Here is a 14,723-nt window from a genome sequence, read left to right on the forward strand (position 1 = left end):
GCTTCAGTAAAATATTGGGAGGTTGTTAAAAGCTCTAGTCTCCCTTATTCTATATAATCATTTTAACTACTACCACCAACATTTGCACCTAATGGTGCAGGCGTCATGAACCAGGGGCCCAGTTGCAAAAGCACCTTACACCCATTACCGTCAAGGGCACCTCAACTTCCATCTGGCTGGTGTTCCCTGCAACTGAGAGTGCCCCGGAGGATTTCATGCTGTCTTCCCATCCACTGTACGCCGGCCCAGGGAGGCATCTGCTAACCGTGAGTACATGAACTTTTACTCCCATTGGTCCCCCGTGAGCCTCCTGTGTTTCCCCTGTGGTTTGGTATGTTACATCAGCAGGGTGGCAGCAGTGGGAGGTTGGGAGCCAAATGTGCCCGGGGTAGATTACCCGCTTTGCAGGAGCCTACCTGCCTGGAAAGTAGTGGTGCAGGGGTTCACAGAAGCAGTGGCAGTAGCAGTTAGTCAGTGCAGAGTGTAGGGTGTAAAATCACCTACTCGGCGATGTGGCAGTTTTTTGTTAAGCCGCCAGAGGAGGTGAACATGGCCATTTGTAGAATCTGTGGGCAGAAGGTGAAGCATGGCCAGGGTGCCAATGTTGGCACCGTGGCCCTGCATCAACATATGCAGCATCACCATAAAGTGGCCTGGGAGAACTATGGCTCCAATGTGGTGGTCCAGCCTACCGCCCGATTTCAGGCAGTCAAGGCTCAACCACCTCAGCCGAAGGGAGCTATCTGTCCTTCCCATTATCTTCTGGTCTTGATGCTCCTTCTCCTCACCCTCCTACTCCTCATCAGTCATTCCGTCAGCAATCGATCACCAAAGCGATTGCCAAGAGACAACAGTATGCGTGCACTCATCCAACGGCACAGAAGTTGAATGTGCTTCTGGCCAAGTTGCTGGTGCTGCAGTCTGTCCCTATCTAAGTGGTGGACCCTGCACCTTTCAGAAAACTGATGGCTTGTGCCGAGCCGAGGTGGAGAGCAGTACCAGCCCTGCACACATATGTAGAACAGAAGGTGGGCCAGTCCTTGACCCTGTTGGCGTCTGCCAACTGGGTGAATGTGGTTCCTGCACAGCCACACCAGCAACTTGGCCAGCCTCCACATTCTCACTCCGATGGTCCTACAACAATTTCTGCCTCCTCATCCTCCACCGTGTCCACAGCCTACAGTGCAGTGACAATTCACAGTGCTCATCCAGCATACCACATGTGCAGGGCAAGGCGGTGTCAAGCTGTTCTGCACCTTGTTTGCCAGGACGAACGGAGTCACACAGGGGAGGAATTGCTCCATGTCCTTCATCAAGAAATCAAATCCTGGCTTTCTCCACGACAACTCAAAATCGGAACCATGGTAACTGACAACGGGAAGAACATGGTGTCGGTGCTGCATCAAGGAGGGCTGAGCCATGCGCCCTGCATGGCACACATGTTCAATCTGGTTGTCAAGTAGTTCCTGAAGTCCACCCATCTGTAAGACATCCTAAAAATGGCCAGGAAACTTTGCATGAACTTCTGCCACTCGTACAACATAAAGCACACCCTTCTTGAGCTGCAGTGGCAGAACGGCATCCCCCAACATAGACTGATATATGCGACGTTTCCACCCGTTGGAATTCCACTCTCCATATCAGTGGTGTAGCTAGAAATGACTGGGCCCCACAGCAAATTTTTGAATGGGGCCCACCTCCCCCAGTAATTTTTTCGCAACCCCTTCCTTTTATGCGCCCCCAATCCTGTGGCTAGTAAAGATCGCTCTCACAGACCAGGCCCGGCAGCTGTTCCATCCGTTTTCTACACTGTCTATACTGTCACTGAATATAATTTAATTGTGTAATACTGTTATGGGGGCCCTGACAAAATCTTTTAGTCCTCCTCCGCCTGGATTGGCCCCTTTCTGGGTCAGGGCCCCAAAGCAGCCGCTTCCTCTGCTTCCCCTATAGCTACGCCCCTGCTCTATATGTTGGACTGACTATACGAACAGAGAAAGGCCATAAACAATTTCTTGATGATCCAAGCGGAAAGGGGTACTCCCCTGTGTAACTTCGATGTCAGCCAGTGGCAGCTCATGCATGACACCTGCCGTTTGCTCAGGCCCTTTGAGGAGGCCATGTTAATTTCAGTCACCAGGACTACGGCATAAACAACGTAATTCCACTGTTTCATGTCCTGGAACAGATGCTGCTAAATCTGGCTGGTCAGGGGACTGGAGATGTGGTGCCTAGATCTCACGGCCACATGAGCCCTGTGGGGGCTGAACAGAAGGAGGGGAAGGCCATTGGAGCACAAGCAATTTGTAGCAAAATGGGTGCTTTTTCTACACAGGTGACAGGAGATGAGGAGCAGGAGCAGCAAGAGGAAATATAGGGCGATAAAAAAGATGAGGCAAAGGACCCAGACACACCATGGCAGTATGCAGTGGAGATGGAGGCAGGAAGTCCCTCCGAGTCACTTGCACAAATGGCCCGATGCATGCTCACTTGCTTGCGTATTGACAGCCGAATTATCACCATTTGGCAGAACGGTGACTTCTGGCTCTCCACCTTGTTGGACCCTCACTACCGGTCCAAAATGGGGGCCTTTGTTACACCTGCTCAGAGGGAGGACAAACTTAACTACTATAGAGGCATCCTATGCAGTCAGTTGGCCACTGCCGATCAGCGCCATCGTCCATCCTCTGACCAGGGGCCCTCTGCACTCACGTTCCTCTGCCATGGCTGCTGTGGCACGGTGGGGAGGGGGGCAGGAGCAGTTTCAGCTACATCAGCAGCAACTTGAGTCTAGAGTCACTGATGAGCAGCTTTCTTCACTCGCCTAGTGAAGAAACTACTCACCAGCAGCAGCTAGACCTGGAGCAGGATCTGAACCAACAGGTGGTGGCATACTTGGACAGCACCCTGCCACTCCACATTGAAGATCCGATGGACTACTGTGCAGCCAAATTGGATTTGTTGCCGCAACTGGCAGAGTTTGCCCTGGAAAAGCTGTCCTGCCCGGCCAGCAGTGTGGCATCAGAGCGGGTGTTTAGTGCAGTGGGGGCCATAGTTACCCCAAGAAGAACTCGCCTGCCACCCAAAATGTGAAGAGACTGACCTTTGTCAAGATGAATCAGGAGTGGATCAGCCATGATTTCCACCCACCAATGCCTGGTGCATCAGACTAGATCAGGAATGCTCAACCTGGGGCCCTCCAGCTGTTGTAATACTACCCTTTTGTGGGCTGATAGCTGTAGGCTGTCCGGGAATTATGAGAGTTGTAGTTTTGCATCAGCTGGAGGGCCGCAGGTTGAGCATGCCTGGACTAGATCATCCATGGTGCCACACCAATACTTTGACAAAAGAGACCTGTTTCTTCTGGCTATCTCCCTCAGCTACTATTCTGATGTTGCCACCAGCCTGATGCAACACATTTGATGCCAAGTGCTCTTTCTTTCACCCACGGTCTTCAGCTGGTACTGGTATTGCTACCCACCTCCCCACTCTGTCACCGGTTCACTCTGTGGTCTCCTGATGCTGCTGCTACCTCCACTCTATGTCACCTTGCCACTCTGTGGTCTCATGATGCTGCTGCCACCTTCACACTGTGTCACTTTGCCACTCTGTGGTCTCATGATGCTGCTGCCACATCCACCTTATGTCACCTTGCCACTCTGTGGTCTCCTGATGCTGCTGCTGCCTCAACACTATGTCACCTTGCCACTCGGTGACCTCCTGATGCTGCTGCCGCCACCTTCACACTCTGTCATCGGGCCACTCTGTGGTCTCCTCATGCTGCTGCCACCTCTGCACTGTCATTGTGACACCCTGTGGCCTCCTCCCGATGCTGCCACAACCTCCATACTGTCATTGTGCCACTCTGTGGCCTCCTGATGCTGCTTCCAACTCCACTCTGTCATTGTGGCACTCTGTGACTTCCTCCTTATGCTGCTGTCACCTCCAGACTCTGTCATTGGGCTACTCTATGGTCTCCTCATGCTGCTTCCAGATCACCACTATGTCATGGGGCCACTCTGTGAACTTCTCATGCTGTTCCCACCCTCCCCACTTCACGACTAGTTTGCCTTTCAGCCCGGCTGACATCCTTATTTATTTGACCCTTCTTCTGATCTGTCAGAAGGAAGGAAAAATGAGACGCACAACGGATCCTGTCTATTTAACAGCTGTAAGACTTGCATGACATGGTCCTTATTTTGCATCAGAATTGGCTTATGATTTGGTAGCCAAAAGCAGGAGTGGGTGCAAAACACAGAAGGCATGCAAATATTCCATTCATGTGTCATCTCTGTTTTGGATCTACTCCTGTTTTTTTTTGCTTTAGCAATACTGATGGTTTACTGACCAAATGCTGACTGAGGGAAGGCGGATGCTCCACAGACAGGATCCGTTTTTGGGGGGTTATTGTTCTGATGGATCAGAGAAAGGGCAAAATAATCAGTGACGTCAACACAAACTTACTGCTGACATCTTCTCCACTCTGTCAGGAGGGGGGGGGGGGGGGGGGGGGGGGGGGGGGTCGTCTACTTCTATAAGCGTTTTGTAGACATCTATGTGGAATCAGCTGCCAATGGTGTAAAAGGAGTGAGCTTCTTCTTGACGCTATCATTGACCTGTAAGTTCACACTATTTGGTCAGTTTTGGACCGACGCCTGTCATCTGCATGACTTGCAGTGTCGTTTTACTACCACAGCAGACTCCCTATGCGTGTTACTGCAAGGCACAGTGTTCTACACCACTATAAAGGTTCTCTGCAGCCAGGAAATAGACGTTTTTTAACACGATTCACCACAAATAAATTTGGATTGAACCAATTTTCTAAAAATTTGGCGGAGTGGCTAAATCAAATTTTTGAGAAATTCGCTCATCTTTAGTGGCCAGCTCTAGGAAGAATCCAGATTTTTCCAAGCTTCTTCTGGAGGGAACTTTTTTGTTCCATTCTCCAGGTCTTTACTTCCATGCAATCCTGGCTCTGAGCTCTATAGGCAGTTGTTTCCTCCTCATAGCTTGGTTTTTCTATGATATGCATTGTCTGCTGTAAGAGCTTACTGTATATAGACAGTGGTGTCTTTCCAAATCATGTCCAGTCAACTGAATTTACCACAGTTAGGCTCCAATCAAGGTACAGGAACACCTCAAGATGATCAAGAGAAATTGGAGGACCCAGAGCAAAATGTCAAGTGTCATTGCAAAGAGTCTGAATACTTATGTCCATGCAAACATTCAGTTTTCCTGTTTAAATAAATTAGCAAAAATGTTTTCAAATTCTATTTTCACTTTCTTAATATGGGATACTGAGTGCAGTTTGAGAGGGGAAATGTAAGATTTGGGGATTTTAGCACGAGGTTGCAACATAACATTCTGAATGCATTATAGATTCCTTGGAATGGTAGGCTAAAGCTCCATGAGATCTGCTCTACCACAGAATGATGCTTAGATCACAGGAAAGTTCTATCAGATATACACTATATGGAGAAAAGTATTGGGACACTTCCACATTCCACCTCCAGGTTCTTCCCATACTAAATACATAGGCATTGATATGAAGTTTCTGAGCCACAACATTTTGGAGCGTGTCGTTGGAAATTTTGCCCATTCATCATTCGTGAGGTCGGACACTTATGCTGGATGAGAGTGCCTTGCTCTCAATCTCCATTCTAGTACATCTCAAAAACATTGGATGGGGTTGAGGTCAGTGCTCTGTGTGGCTGGTCAAGTTCTTTCACACCAAACTCCTCCAACAATGCTTTTATGGAGCTTGCTTTGTTAAATAGGGTGAAGTCATACTGGAACAGAGAAGGACCTTCCCCGAGCAGTTTTCAAAAAGTTGGAAGCGTACAGTTGTCCACAATGTCTTGGTATGCTGAAGCATTAAGATTTCCCATCACTCGAAATTAGTGGCGTCGCTAGAGGGGGGCGAGGGGGGGCAATTGCCCCCCCTATGTTGTCCCTTGCCCCCCCGGGTGCCCCCCCGCTGATTCCCCAGAGTGAATACTAATGAGCGCTTCCATTATGGAAGCGCTCATTAGTACCGAAGGACCAGGAAGTGGTGAACGCTCTGTACTCACCACTTCCTGGTCCTCGGCTGTCGGCTGTGCAGGGCTGCGCACAGCGTAAGGTCGCTCTGTGACCTCACGCTGTGCGCGCCAGTTTAGAGCACAGTCGACTGAGGAGAAAATGGCAGGCGGCGTCCGTCCAGGAGCAGGAGAGGTAAGTGTTTTTATTTTATAGAAAATGTGGCTGCTGGGGGCATTATGGGGGCTAATTGGAGGCATATGGGGCATTTGGAGGCATATTTGGGGGCTAATTGGAGGCATATGGGGGCTAATAGGAAGCATATGGGGGCATTTGGAGGCATATGGGGGCTAATTGGAGGCATATTTGGGGGCTAATTGGAGGCATATGGGGGCATTTGGAGGCATATGGGGGCTAATTGGAGGCATATTTGGGGGCTAATTGGAGGCATAATTGGGGGCTAATTGGAGGCATATTTGGGGCTAATAGGAGGCATATGGGGCTAATAGGAGGCACATGGGGCTAATAGGAGGCATATGGGGCTAATATGAGGCATATGGGGGCTAATATGAGGCATAATGGGGCTAATTGGAGGCATATGGGGGCTAATTGGAGGCATATGGGGGCTAATTGGAGGCATATGGGGGCTAATTGGAGGCATATGGGGGCTAATAGGAGGCATATGGGGCTAATATGAGGCATATGGGGCTAATATGAGGCATATGGGGGCTAATAGGAGGCATATGGGGGCTAATAGGAGGCATATGGGGGCTAATATGAGGCATATGGGGCTAATATGAGGCATATGGGGGCTAATAGGAGGCATATGGGGGTTAATTGGAGGCATATGGGGCTAATTGGAGGCATATGGGGGCTAATAGGAGGCATATGGGGCTAATAGGAGGCATATGGGGGCTAATAGGAGGCATATGGGGCTAATAAGAGGCATAATGGGGCTAATAAGAGGCATAATGGGGGCTAATGAGGCATAAGGGCTGATATGGAGGCTAATGAGGCATAAGGGCTGATATGGGGGCTAATGAGGCATAAGGGCTGATATGGGGGCTAATGAGGCATAAGGGCTGATATGGGGGCTGATATGAGAGGCATAATGAGGGCTAATGAGAGGCATAATGTGTCATCCACAGATGCCCCCATAACAGTGTGTCTTCCACAGATCCACCATAACAGTGCGCCTGTGCACTGACGAGAGACAGAAAGAAGGGGAAAGAATCCGTGGAAGCAAGCAGAGGACGGCACTGCAGACGACTGAATAGCTTCTTTTGTAAGTAAATTGCTTTATTATAACTGTATCCCTGCATATCGCAATTCTCTCGTATTTTGTAATCTTATTGATATATACTTATTTTGTTTGTGCCCCCCCATTTTTGACTGTGGTATCTTTGTGCCCCCCCTATATATTGTTCCTAGAGTCGCCACTGCTCGAAATCAAGGGCAGACACAGACAGCATAGGGTCCCCTTGCTCTCAAACTGCTCACTATAGAGCCACTCAGTGCCTCTCTAGCCAGGTCTTCGAGTTATGTAGCGTGGGTACATACAGTAGCGATTCTGTATACACTGTGTATTATGTACGGTGAAGCATTGTATACTGTGTGGTGTTTTTGTACATGAAGAGCTGCCAGTACTGGCACTGTTCATTTGTAATCATCACAGAACACCATCTGCATTTTTGATATTGAATTTTGTACTTTTTTTCTCCCTCTTTTTCTAATGATAACGCTCACATCTCATGAACTGACAGGGCCATCGCTTTGTGCGCTAATTGCACCTGTTGTCTATTTAAGAGCCCATTTCAGGATTACGAGGTAAACAGAAAATTATGCTAACAGTATTTTCGTTGTAAATGGCGGCTTATTTAATTAAGTCTCTGCCAGGAGGCGAAAAGACTTCATTACAAATTGAGAATTCAAATCAACTTAAAAGACCCGAGGATTCATTCTCGGAGTTGTTTTCATTTATGAAATTGACCATCACATGCTCATTACTGACATAGGATAGGCTTTCACTTTGGGAAGGTCATCTGCATACCGCTACACAGTGCCAAATAATACCTACCAGAAAATGCTCTTACAATGCTGACACTCAGTGCCTAAATAACACCCCCAATATAATACTGCTAACTACATAATATTGTAATATATTTCCAGTGTAATATGACCAAACAATTCCACCAAATAATGTCTAAATAGTGAAAAGATGAATCATAGAATCTCTGGTGCTCCATGAAAGTGAAGGTTTACACTGTCTCAGATTGATTCTCCGTCCTCATTCCTTGGGAGAGCACTAGGACACACAAGGACCCCTAGAAAATTTCTAATTTTGTACCCCCAAAGACCAGCTATGTTGGGATGGACGTATTGAGGTAGTTATACTCTTGTACCTAGGGGAAGTATTATAGTAGTTATATTCTTGTACATTGGAGACAGTATTATAGTAGTTACATTCTTGTACATAGGAGCAGTATTATAGTAGTTATATTCTTGTACATAGGAGCAGCATTATAGTAGTTATATTCTTGTACATAGAAGCAGCATTATAGCAGCAATATTTTTGTGCCTAGGAGGAAGTATTAAAATAGTTATAGTTACCATATTTTTAACTAGAAAAATGTCTAGCTAGAAGGAATCATCCAGCAGTGCCAGACCTCCCTGACAGCTTCTGTAATGATCTAGGGGAGCGCTCATACACTTGTACATAGGAGCAGTATTATAGTATTTATATTCTTGTACATAGGAGCAGTATTATAGTAGTTATATTCTTGTACATAGGAGGCAGTATTATAGTAGTTATATTCTTGTACATAGGAGCAGTATTATACTAATTATATTCTTGTACATATGAGACAGTATTATAGTAGTTATAGTCTTGTACATAAAGGATGGTATTATATTTGTTATTTTCTGGTGTACATGGGTACAATAGTGTTGTATTATAGTACAATTTTGTAACATGGATCATATGAACTTAGAAGAATTGGTTTAAAAAATTGCAGCCAGGTAGTATGTTTATCTCTGCCCTTCTCTACTGTTAGGGGCTCTTTCTAGGTTCTTTATACAGCAGAAGTGCACATACAACATAAGAATCCTCCTCCGCAGTTGATGGGAGCTACAACGACTTTTTCCAAAAATGTGTTCTTATGATTTAGAAATACGTTATGACGTTTATGGTTTGATCATGGAGACTCTATTGGGAGATGTTGCTATGCGATCTGAATTCTGACATGAATGAATTCTATTGACTTTTGTAGAAATAAACATTTGAATGAGTAATGCTGTAGCTGGAACTTCTGTGATAAGGCCACCAGGGGACATCTGCTTTGATATACGAGGATGTGTATGATTAGATGCCTCCTCAGCTGAACACACAAGAGCTAAACGTGCTGCACTGAGCTCACTAGGGGGTTCATTGCAGAACGTCATGTTGATGTAACCATAAACACTTCCCAGGTCCACTGGGGAACCTCAATTAGTGATCATGAAGTCTTTAAGATGGGCTGCATCTGCAGCAACCGCACCATCATCAATAGAAGAGGATGAAAGACTTCTGAGACTCTCTAAAAGTAAAATGCGGCTTATTAAGAAGATTACACATTGCTTAGTTTAGTCTATCTTCATTAAGAAATAGTTGACACATGTGACCTGAGGATCTGGAAAATAAACCAAGAAGTGATGTCTAGTATGTTTATGGCGTTGACCATGCTCACTATAAAGTTAGTGGATATTTCCACCCAAAAATTGCTTGCTTTTCAAATACCTTGATGGTCTTGTCTTCTTGCTACTAATAAAAAATGTTGTGAAGCTTAAAAATTCACCGTTTTTAGTGAAAATACGGAATGCACAATGAACAGGAATCAAGGGTTTACATTAGTGTTAATCACGAATATTCGAATTGCGGAAAAAAATTGTGAATATCGGCACTTCGAGAATTCGCAAATATTTTGAATATAGTGATATATATTCGTAATTTCGAATATTCAATTTATTCTTTTTATCAGTACACATGATCCCTCCCTGCTTCTAGCTTGTGGGCCAATGTGTCACAGAAGGTGTACAGAAACTAGAAGACACAAAATGAAGATCCGACTGACTGGATCCAAAACTAAGGAACCAGAGGGTAAGCCCTGTAACAGACCCGGCTCTCTCCCTTACTGCTCAGCCTATGCAAAAATCTCTTTGGTAGATGATTGCATATCCTTGTTCCTCGACTGTATGACACCTGAACATCCTATAATAGTGAGGGGACACGACCACCAGCTCCCTACACTTGATACGGAGGGAGTCAGGGTCACCTGGGATCCAGCAAACAGGAAAACACAAATGAATGAACAAAACTTATCTGTAGAAGACTCAGTAGTAGCATCCAGCATGTACACACTCCAGGAAGTTGTATAAACGGCAAAGTGATGCTGTATGGGAAGGGATTTAAAGGGATGCAATCAGTGCAACTACATGACAGCTGAGAGAGGCTAACGAGATGATAAAACAAAAGCAAAACAAAAGGAACCTCAAGCAGGAGGTTCTGAATAACGTCTGACAGAGCTTCTCAGATGTCTGGTGGTGACAGTACCCCTCCTTCAATGAGTGGACTCCGGACACTCAGAGCCCCCCTTCTCAGGATGGGACCTATGGAAAGCCCTGATGAGACGTGTGGCCTTAATGTCCGTCACTGGGACCCACATCCTCTCCTCAGGACCATAACCCTCCCAATGAACGAGGTACTGGAGAGAACCGCGGACAACACGAGAATCCATAATCCTAGAGACCTGAAATTCAAGATTACCATCAACCACAATCGGAGGAGGAGGCAAAGACGAGGGTACAATGGGTTGGACATAAGGTTTTAATAAGGACTTATGAAAAACATTATGGATCTTCCAAGTCTGAAGATCAAGACGGTAGGCAACAGGATTGATGACGGACAAGATTTTGTAAGGCCCAATAAACTTAGGACCCAACTTCCAGGAGGGAACCTTCAATTTGATATTCTTAGTAGACAACCACACCAGATCACCAACATTCAGGTCTGGACCAGGCACACGCTTATATCTCTCACTCATGCTATTTAGATTATCCTGAATCCTTTTCCAAATAGATGACAAAGACGAGGAGAATCTGTCCTCATCAGGTAAAAAAAGAAGACTTCTCTCCAGAGAATGTCCCAAACTGCGGATGAAACCCATATGCACCAAAGAATGGTGACTTATCAGAGGACTCCTGACAACGGTTATTTAATGCAAACTCAGCAAGGGACAAAAAAGAACACCAATCCTCCTGATTCTCTGCCACAAAACAGTGCAGATATGTCTCCAGATTCTGATTGACGCGCTCTGTCTGGCCATTCGACTGCGGGTGGAAAGCAGAAGAGAATGACAACCGAACCCCCACGCGAGAACAGAAAGCCTTCCAGAATCTGGAAACAAACTGCATGCCCCTATCAGAGACTATGTCTGAAGGAATACCATGCAATTTGACAATGTGATCAATAAATGCCTGCGCCAGCATCTTAGCATTGGGCAAGCCAGGAAAAGGAATGAAATGCACCATTTTGCTAAAACGGTCCACCACCACCAGAATCACAGTCTTCCCCGAGGAACGAGGCAGGTCCGTAATGAAGTCCATGGACAGATGTGTCCAAGGACGGGAAGGAATGGGTAATGGAAGGAGAGGACCTGATGGCCGTGAATGAGGGACCTTGGCACAAGCGCAGGTCTCGCAGGCTGCCACAAAACCCTCAACCGACTTACGAAGCGCCAGCCACCAGAATCTCCGAGCGATGAGATCCACTGTGGCTCTTGCCCCCGGGTGCCCAGCAAGGACAGTATCGTGGTGCTCCTTAAAAATCTTGTGTCTTAAAGTGAGAGGCACAAACAACCTCCTAGGAGGACAAAGATCAGGAGCCTCTGACTGGGCTACCTGAACCCCTGCCTCCAATTCAGGATAAAGAGCAGAGACCACCACACCTTCAGCCAAAATGGGACCCGGGTCTTCAAAATTCCAACCTCCCGGAAAACAACGTGACAGGGCATCCGCCTTCACATTCTTAACCCCAGGGCGGAACGTAACAACAAAATTAAACCTTGAAAAGAACAAAGACCACCTGGCCTGTCTCGGGTTCAGACGCTTGGCTGACTCCAAGTAGGCCAGATTCTTATGGTCAGTAAACACGGTAATAGGGTGTCTGGCTCCCTCTAGCCATTCCTCAAAAGCTAACTTGATGGCCAACAACTCCCTATCTCCCACATCGTAATTTCTCTCTGCAGAGGAGAGTTTCTTCGAGAAAAAGGCACACGGTCGCCATTTGGCAGGAGAGGGACCCTGAGACAAGACCGCACCCACACCCACCTCAGAAAAGTCCACCTCAACTATGAAGGACAGAGAAATATCAGGTTGTACCAAGATGGGAGCGGAAGGAAAACTCTCCTTGATACTAGGAAAGGCCTTACGCGCCTCTACCGACCAGGAGGAAAAATCTACCCCCTTTCTAGTCATATCAGTGAGTGGTTTAACAACAGAGGAATAATTCAAAATAAACTTCCTGCAATAATTGGCAAAACCCCAAAAACGCATCAGCGCCTTCTAATTCTCAGGAAGCTCCCACTCAAGCACAGCGCGGACCTTCTCGGGGTCCATGCGAAAACCAGAAGCGGAGAGAAGAAACCCCAGAAATTGAATTTCTGGAACCGCAAATACAAATTTCCCCATTAAATGATAAAAAATGCTGTTCACAAAATGCTGAAAGACGGCTGGAGCATTCATCAAACCAAAAGGCATAACCAAATTCTCAAAATGGCCCTCAGGGGTATTGAAGGCCATCTTCCATTCGTCTCCTTCTCTGACCCTGACCAGGTTGTATGCCCCTCTTAGATCCAACTTGGAAAAAACTTTAGCCCCAACAATCTGGTTAAACAGGTCCGGGATCAGAGGCAGCGGATAAGGATCACGAATTGTAATACTGTTCAGCTCCCTGAAATCCAGACATGGTCTTAATGAACCATCTTTTTTTCTTAACAAAGAAAAAACCAGCGGCAACAGGTTACTTCGAGGGTCGTATGTGTCCCTTTCTCAGACTCTCAGAGATATAAGCACGCATAGCGACCCTTTCAGGTTGGGAGAGATTGTATAAACAAGATTTAGGCAGCTTGGCGCCTGGGGTGAGATTAATAGGGCAATCGTACTCCCTCGTACTAGAGGGGGCAAGTCCTGAACACCACTCTCAGAAAACACATCCGAAAATTCAGAGAGAAAAGATGGTACAGTCTTAGTAGAAACCTCTGAAACAGATGTCGTGAGGCAATTCTCTCTGCAAAATTCACTCCAACCATTTATTTGCCTCGCTTGCCAATTAATGGTGGGGTTATGTTTAGTGAACCAGGGTAGCCCCAACACTATAGGAGTAGGCAACCCGCTTAGGACGAAACATAACACATCCTCAACATGAGCATCACTCACAATCAAACGGATATTGTGAACTATGCCCTTTAACGATTTCTGAGAAAGTGGAACGGAATAAATAGCAAAAACAGGTATATCCTTTCCCAAAGTGCATACCTGGAAACCATGAGTTACAGCAAATTTATTATCAATGAGATTGACAGCTGCTCCACTATCTACAAAAATCTCACAAAAAATGTTCTTGCTCTCTAGCGCCAGTAGGACAAAACGGGAACTACAAGCAAACGGAAAACCTTTCATTTCCGCATCAACCTTGCCAATAGTAACAGATGGAACATTTTTTTTTTCTTTTTGTTTCTTTATTACTCTAAAAAAAACTGCCTGAATCTCCTAGAGGGACAAACATTTGCCAAATGATTTATACCTCCACAACAGAAACAAACCTTCCTATGAGAGCTGAATCTTCTATTGTCAGAGGCAAGCAAACCCCAGCTGCATGGGCTCCTGCTCAGAAGGAATTGAGAGCGACTGAGACCCCTGTGCACTGAATGAGACTGCTGCACTGTCCTTGGACTGAGTATGACAGGAAAGAGTGATGTCTCCTCTCTCTCTAAGACGCCTGTCAATACGAACGGCCCGATACATGGCAGAGTCCAAGGAGGTAGGTCTCTCTTGAAAGGCAAATGCATCTTTCAATCCCTCTGAAAGACCATGGAAATATTGACTTCGGAGTGCAGCATCATTCCAACTAGTATCAGGTTCCCATCTCCGAAATTCTGAACAGTATATCTCTGCGGACTGTTTACCCTGGCATAAAAGACGTAGTCTTGCCAGAGCAATACGATCCGGATCATCATATATCTGAACAGAATATAGCAATATAGCGAATATTCGAAAAAAATTAATATAGAGCAATTTAGCTAATATAGTGCTATAATCTTCTTTGTCTAATAGTTGTCTTTTTTTCTCAACTATTAAAAAAAAGATTATAGCACTATATTAGCTAAATTGTTCTACATTGTTTTTTTAGATATTCGCTATATTAATATATATTCTTGTTTTAGAATATCAAAAATATTCTAAAAAACAAATATATTCGTTTTTTAGAATATTCGTATTATTATTTTTTATCTGTACAGTTGTTCCACTTTGGCATACTCCTCCCCGACAAGCGTCCCCGTCTCCATGGGAACGCCTGGGGGTTAGAATATACCATCGGATCTGAGTTTTCACTATCTCATTGATTCTCATTACAAAAATTAGCATTACGAAAATTCGCAATTAACACTACG

This window comes from Bufo gargarizans, chromosome 6, assembly GCF_014858855.1.
Source record: "Bufo gargarizans isolate SCDJY-AF-19 chromosome 6, ASM1485885v1, whole genome shotgun sequence".
Taxonomy (NCBI): domain Eukaryota; kingdom Metazoa; phylum Chordata; class Amphibia; order Anura; family Bufonidae; genus Bufo; species Bufo gargarizans.